The following is a 7,572-nucleotide window of genomic DNA, read 5'->3' as shown; positions in this document are numbered from 1 at the left end:
AAGTAGGAACAATGAAGTTTATATACAATTTTAACTGTAAATTTTAACTGTATTGTTAAAGTATCCTTTCTGTATTAATGGAGTAAATTGTACCCTTAAATTATTAAAACATTAACAGGACCAATGCTACATTCTTACCTTCTCTTTTAAGGCACAATGCCTTTAGCCCATAACAGAATGTGAAAGTAACATGAATCCAGCCTCAGGCTGGTTTGTCTCAATGGCTAGGGTTAAGGTTTGAAAAGCTGGAAAGCTTACAGGGGGTGATGAGACTGATGGTAGAAAAGGGACTCCAAGGAAATGCAGGACAGGTGTCCAGGAGATTCCCAGGGAGAACAGTATACAAGGTGCCTTAAGCATGCTAGGAGGCGTCAGTCTAAGCTTAATGTTAGCCTTTGACAAAGTTCAGAAAAGGTGGTTGAAAAGAGTGTGCTTCTTAATTAAATGTGGAAGAAACAGTTTGGAAAAGCAGAAAAGACCTATTGTGAGTTGTGATATATGTATATATCTAAAAAGCTATGGCTGCTATATTGCTCTTTCTAGATTTGTAGAATCATAGAATCATTTAGGTTGGAAAAGACCTTTGAGATCATCGAGTACAACCATAAACCTAGCTCTGCCAAGTCCACCATTTGAACCTAGTGCATTTGAACCTGAGCTCTGGGTAGGTGATAATTAAGGTTTGTTTCAATACAATCCTGATAGGGATGGTGGGACTGAGGGTAAGAACTGGAACTCCATGGGAGTAGAGGGCAGGCCTTAGGGACAACATTAGGCTAGGGGACCCGGAATCTATCTAAACAATGACAGCTTAAAAACAGAGTCTTCCTGCATGGATAAATAGTTGGTTAAAAGATAGAAAAGAGAGCATCAGAGTAAATAGTAATTTTTCATTGTGGAGGAGATACAAGTGGAGATTTGCAGTGGTCTGCCTGAGATGTTTTCCAGTATATTACTTTAAAATGGGAGCCAATAAGGAGATGTCAGTGTGTGTTGACAATGTCATAAAATTAATGGTTAGTGGGACAAAGGTTTGTTGTGAAGAACTGCTGCAATCTGAGAGACCAGTGAAGTCCCTAAACATATAATACAAATTGTCTCTCCTCTTTGAAGGGAGTGAAAGAGAATATGCCATGAAGGATACTCGCTGGTCCAAGATTATGTAGAGGGAGATGTCAGCTGTCACTTCACTATTTAGCTCCCAGTTACAACTCTATCTGGTGTGGTTCAGGGGGCTTAGGGCTTGCATAGTCTGCAAGATCAGGTGTCACAATGGAGAACCCCAGGGGCCAGAAACCCTCAAGAAACAATGTTAGGACACATGAATCAGTGTAGCAAAAGCATTAAGTCACATGAATGGTGGAGAACCAGTCCTCTGAGGCAGTCTGAGGCTGACTAGGGAAGTTGGCTGTAGTGGTCAAGTTAATGGGACCATGCTTTGCATATGGAACACAGCTGTCTTCTCTCTGCATGGAGAGTCACAAACCCAGGCTTTGTTCTGATTCCATGAAGCAAACAGAGAAGATGCTCACATTTTCCTGTTTGTTTTTGTCATTGTTTAAAATCCATATCAATTAATAAAGCACAAAGAAATATGACCTATGCAAGGAAAAAAAAACCCTATTGCTAACAAAAGTCTATGTTGCCCTTAATTGCCCCAAATTTTTAGAGAAGTAAAAAAATAGGATGTGATTAAAGTCTCAAATCAGACTTCTTTTCACCATGAATCCCTGTGGAATTCATAGGGGTTTTGGTGGCAAGACTTTTTAAAGGATTTCCAGTTTTAAATATATAACAACCTAATATGTTGGATCAGTAATTCTTCTTCCATTAAATTTAATGGGTACTTTTTAGATTTCATATGTTTGTGACATTTTTGCAGGTTCATATTTCCTTTGTTGTCTTCACATTGCTACAGAGTTGCACCCCAGGGTACTTTATGAAACTGTAACTGATGTAAAAACTTGACTGGCAGATTTTTGTGCATAAAATATATGTTTCATGACATTTTAAAGTATTTCTTGTTGAAATCTACTTTGTTATTAGGCTGTAGTTCATTTCTGTTATGTGAAAACATATTTTTGCATTTGATACAGTACCAAATACACTGCTTTATGCACTGTCAGTAAAATGTTAAATATTGCTTATGGCATTATGACAGGTATCTAAAAATACAGGAAGAACATTTCTATTTTGGTAAACTGCCCAGATCTTCCATGCAAATAGAATTTTTAATATTTCAGTGTGAAGATTACCAAAATGGAAATCACATATAAAAAACTAACTTTATTTCTTTGAGGAAATGACAATAAAAGCAGACAAAAGTAGAGAAGCATATATTATTCACTTGGATTCCAAGGAAGTTTTTAATCCAGTACCAAATACGCTATTAATGAATAGGGCAAGAAGGTAAGGAAGTAATACTCAACTGGACAACAAGCTGGCTTGCTTACAAAATCAAGGAATGACCACAAATGTGAAAGGAAGATGACAAATGCAGAAAGCTTAGCATTAGACTCTCATTTTTACCATATTAATGGACAACTGACAGAGCTTCAAGGTGTGCAATTTGATGTGTGAGGAATACAGGTAAAAGCTGATCATGAACAGAAAGGAGGAAAATATAGTTCAAATTGAATGGGGAAAAAAGAGTGGATATGTGTATGCCATAAAAGTGAAGATATAAAATGTATAAAAGTAAGCATAAGGAACTTAAAAAAAATAACAGAGATTATGCTCTAAATTATGGGCTGTACTGAGCATGTCAAAGACCTAGCAGTGTTCAATACAAAGTTTAAAACATCAGGTAATTAGATAAATGATTACATTAAATTATGTTCAAACTATTTGGTAAAAACATTAAATACCATTAGCCATTCAATATCTGGCAGCAGCTAGAAAGGACAAAAATGATGTGCAGAAGATGGAGAATGCTAAATCCAGACTCATAATACAACGGAGTGTGGAAAGAGTTGAAAACTAGAATATTAGTTTGAATTTGTCTCAGGAAGACAAAGATTAACACGTCTTACCATCAGTCTACTTGTTTGTCTGTCTGTGCAGTGAACTGATAATTATGCCAGCAGCTACAGAATCACAGAATCAACTAGGTTGGAAAAGACCTCTGAGATCATAAAGTCCAACCGATGACCGAACACCACCCTGTCAACTAGACCATGGCACTAAGTGCCTCATCCAGTCTCTTCTTGAAGACCTCCATGCACAGTGAATCCACCACCTCCCTGGGCAGGAAGGTTGGACTAGATGATCTCCAGAGGTCCCTTCCAACCCTAATGACCATACTCATTAGCATCAAGATAGCTTATTCTTTTGTCAACAACAGCTCACAAATGAACACTTAGCTGAAACTGAAGCAAAGAAATAAGTGATGGTACTTGAAGAGCTCATAGAAAATAGAAGAGCTCTGAAAATAGAAAGCAGTAAGTGGCTAACTCAGTCCTTAATTCTGGACTGTTTGTGGATTCTTACATCTTTGCATTTAAGACTAATGCTCGCCCTCAGGTAGTTGTTTTTGTTGAACTGCACTAGATAATGATCTTGTTTTATTATTCTTACTTCAGTTAACTATATTATAGCAAGGCAGAGTAAAACCTGCAGCTCTCCAGGTGCTCTAGCCTACTTCTTATCTTCTGAAAATCAGAGTCAATTCTGGACACATAAAATTCATTCTGCACTCTTCATATTTATTTTTCATTGATTTGAAGTCTGAAGATCTGAGATCTCAGTATTCTGCAGCCTCAAGCCAAGGTAACTGAAATCTAGAGGGTGAAGAATGTGATTTTGGCAGAGTTGCTTCGCTGCCAGCCTATGTCAGAATAACATGGCCTGTATGACAGACAAAATTCTGGAAGGACTGAGGGTAGGGGGAAGAAGAAAAAATAGAATCAATCCTTACAGAAAGAAAAGACAATCCCACAGGGTCACTGCCTTCCGTTTCATGAGCAAGACCAGCTAAACCATGAAAGAGACCCCTCCTCGATGAAGCAAAACAAAATGACATATATGTTTCCCCAGTGTTTTTAGGGCAGAGGTTAAATGAGGATAGTCATTGTATCTCATCATTGGAAGGAATTCTAATACTAAGATACTAAGTGTGGCATGAGAAAATGAATAGAATAGATAGGTCTTTTTTTTCCACAATGAGTTCTAACCTTCACTATGTAGAGCAATACAGCTGTCTTCCTACTGATGTCAGATGCCTATGGAGAAAATAAGACTGAAAGCAGTGACGGTGAGGAATCCTTCCTGAGAGGTTTTTGTGCTGGAGATCACGGTACTCAGAAGAAAATAAACCTTCTCCTTGTCCCATCTGAATCCTTCTCACAGCAAGGGGATGAATTAATCTCTGCCATGCTGACCAGTTCAGTGCTGGTCTTTGTAGTTCCTCTATATTATTAAACATTTCTAAGTCAGTATGGAGATTGTTCATAGTTTTCCTTTATAATTCTCTTGAATTAGCCTGTGGCTGTTTTTGCTTAATTTTTAATATATCTTAGATATTTTCATCATGTTACTGGGTGATGGTAACATAAAGGTGCTGTCAAACTCTCTGATGAATCTTAGATCCATACTTCATATCTAATATTTTTTGTAAAGAATTTTTCCTTAAAGACATTCAGATATTCACCTTTGGTAGACTTCCAGATTTTGTATCCACACATTAAGATGCAAATTATCTCTACTCTCCCTCCTCAAAGCAATCTCCTAATGCTTCTTTTCATAATATTGTCAGCTTCTAACTTTTGAATGCTGAGTTTTGCAATACTAATAAACATTTTTGGTAGAATATGCAAAATAGAGCAATCTGCTGTTAGCATGTCTGGCATCAGTGGTATTATTCCTACTCTTGGTGAGTACAATGATGAATACAAATAGACCCAATGCATTTGAGAACAGTTTCTTGGGATCCTATTCTGGACAATTTTCCATTTAATTGTTTCTTTTATGAAGCTTTCAAGACATCCAGAATTTTTCTATAAGTCTTTCTAATAGATTGGAAGAAATATAAAAATATATTTAATAGGCATGTAGTGAATGAAGCTATGAAAATGAAATGAGGATAGAAACAGAAATGGAAGCAATCTTACTACTCTACTTGAAAGAAAGGACTTTCTGTGAGTTGCTTGCTTTATGTTATTATATTGAAAAGAATTATTATATTTAATGTACTTATTGGTAGCTCATTTATAACTAAATGGTCATCAGCTATGGTCTATATGGTGGTCTTACATTATTTATTAGCTCCTGTATCACAGCATCTAAATGTAAGTGGTAATCAATAAATCATCAATACCTCACTTCTTCTTTATTCTGTGGGAACTAAATTATGCAGCTTTCTGGTATATATATGTGTATATATATCTATATAGCTGTATATATATACACACTTATATATGCGTATGTGTGTGTGTGTGTGTACATATATATAAATGTATATAATGCCCAGAGTCTCCAAACCCATCGGAAATAAACTTATTTCTAATCAATAGAGATGCACCTATCATAATAGGATAATAGTTAAACAGCATAGGATAAAATGGCAGGAGTTTTTTATGCATTCCAACTTTGCAGACTTACAGCTTTGAATATGAACAGAACTAGGTTCAATGTTTAGACAATGTTTTTATTTTATTGTGAATTGTGCTCATGTGACATGAGAATAGAGAATCCTCAAGATCTCAAACTCGTTGAGGAGAGGAGGGGAGGAGAGGGGAAAAGAGGGAAAGAGGGGAGGAGAGGAGAAGATTTTAAGTGATTAATAAGGAATGGTAAAACTTAATAAAAACAGAGAATTTTTTTCAATAAAATGCTTCCTTCAGGAAAGCAAGTTGGTTAATGATGCAACAGTAAATGCTAAAGACACAGCTTGGCATACTTTCTGTAATGGAAGTCATGTTAGGCTTGTAGTAGGCCTTAGGCTGGCTGTTTAAGCACAGCTGCATTTCACCCACAGGCTTGAATTGAAGTTCAGTTTAGTTAAGAATTCAACCAACTTTATTTCAAACCACAGGGAAAAAAATCGCAACATTTAAAACTTCTATTACCCCTAAACTTATTTTAAAGGTGTCTTTTGATAAGAAAAACTAACTCATTAATCTGAATGACAATTATTACTGTTCTCAAAATGAAACCACTTAAATAATCTGGGTGTTCTTATGGAAAAGTTTAAAACTATTATACTTCAAATTAAATTTGAAGGTGTTGCATATTGAGTTGTCTTTTTCTTTTCTCCCATCGATTTTAATTACTAGTACATTTGCATGAAAATAAGATCTTTATTTCTTGAAAGCTCATCAGCTCCCGCTGCTCATTCTTCATTGAAGATATCATATGCAAAGGGTTAGATCTTCGGGTGAGGTAGAATCAAGAGCAGATGTGCTTAGAAGAAAGAAATTTTTTTATGCAAATACTATTTTTAATAAAACAGAAGAAGATAAAAAGTGAAAATACCTGCTCTGAAAGCAAAATTCCAATCTCTCTTCCAGGATATATAGATGTCCCTCAAAAAAAAAGTAATTTTGAATTTAAAAGTTGAATATTGAACATGAAAATACAATATGAAACACTAAAGACTTACTAGATCATTGTTTACTCCAATTACCCCAATTTCATACTCATGCCCTTACTGTACAAGAAGGAAACACAAGTCCCAGGCAGTCAGGTTCATTTAAACCCTCAAAATAAGACTTTCCCTATACAAAGGCTTCTAATTTTTGATTGTCCTTTCTGAAACAAATGGCTGATTTCACATGGCTTAAGAGAGGCCTTCATATAGTAAAAACCGTAAGTCAAATGCTTATGTGAAGAAACCATGAGAAGCCAATACTGAATACACACGAACTATAAACCAATTATTGGCTCTCCCATGTGCAGATCCAGCTGTAATGCAGCTCTAAGGGAGTTTGCACCACCACGTGTGCTTTCAAGGACAACTGGAGGTATTTAACACCATATTTAATAGAAGAACCCTGCTTCTATTTCCTCATAGTGTAGCTTGATTTCAGCTACCAACAAAACCAAGTATGTGAAAATAGTAATGAGAGCCTTAGCTGTATTCAAAGTATGGGAAAAACCATCAAAGACTCACACACTGTTTTGCTTTAAAACTGCTCTTATGCTCTACCAAATTTTACCGAATATTAACTCATTTTCAGAAAGCTCTGCCTGTTGAGGTAATCAATGTGGCAGTTATGTTTGACAATCATTGCAGCTGCCTGCAGCCTATCTGGGAAGCATCCTGAAGTTCATACGCTCCGGGCACCAGACTGGTGATGACAGTAAACAAGCTGTTATTCCAAAACTGTGCACAAAAGTTTGGCTGTGTAAATGTTTTGGAATGACAGAAGGGCATCAGTGATTGCCATGGTCAGATCTCCAGTCTGTGTAAAGTAAAATTTAGGTAGTACTGCCTCTCTGATGAAAGGGGGGCACCACGGTAAGGGAAGGAAGGGGAGGGGAGGGAAGGGAGTTTGGGTTTATAACGAGTCCTACTAAGAAAAATACAGTTCTGTCAAAGCTCTAGAAATAGCATTTGACCTCATTTCTTCTGGT

Source organism: Manacus candei, unplaced genomic scaffold (assembly GCF_025592945.1).
Source record: "Manacus candei isolate 608988 ecotype Guabito, Panama unplaced genomic scaffold, ASM2559294v1 h1tg000028l, whole genome shotgun sequence".
NCBI lineage: Eukaryota > Metazoa > Chordata > Aves > Passeriformes > Pipridae > Manacus > Manacus candei.
This window is presented reverse-complemented; position numbering follows the sequence as displayed.